This window comes from Hipposideros armiger, unplaced genomic scaffold, assembly GCF_001890085.2.
Source record: "Hipposideros armiger isolate ML-2016 unplaced genomic scaffold, ASM189008v1 scaffold_1088, whole genome shotgun sequence".
Lineage (NCBI taxonomy): Eukaryota > Metazoa > Chordata > Mammalia > Chiroptera > Hipposideridae > Hipposideros > Hipposideros armiger.
In genome coordinates, this window is record NW_017732438.1 from 327112 (window position 1) to 327758 (window position 647).

Here is a 647-nt window from a genome sequence, read left to right on the forward strand (position 1 = left end):
AGTTCAGTGGTTAATTACACAGAAATAACCAAACAATATTTCTGTGTAGTTTCCCTTAACTGCCATATTCTTTCTACACTTTTTCATATAACTAACTAGTGCTAAGATCTATCTCAGAAAAAGATTCACCAGAAGTTCTTGCTGTCACCACTCCTTTATGGGTTCATGGCATCATGCATATCCTAATATCTTGAGTTACCACATAATGATGAAATTATATTAATATTATAGCCTGTATTCTACCAAAACTATATTTCTTAAGGACAGAGTTTGTTCTTAATATCCCTAATCCTTATATTCTTAAGTTCTTGGCTCATAATCAGGTCTCAATATTGATGAACTCATCTTAGCTGAAATGAGGTAGCTATGTTTTCCTAGAGTTTTAATGTAATAGGTAAATATAACACAGTTATTTGTTTACTTCCTCAGATTCATTTTTATTCATTCACAGTCCCTTCCAGCTCAAGTTCCTGGTGGATATGTGCTTCATGAATGTATTATTCATTGTGTTAAATAACACTTAAGTCATAAAGCAAAACTTTGCTTTTGGAAGTCTCCTTGGAGACCATATGCTTTCCTCCCACAGCCTAGAAGCAAATACTTTCATCTCTACTTCACAGAGGAAAAATAAAGACCATGAGAGAAGA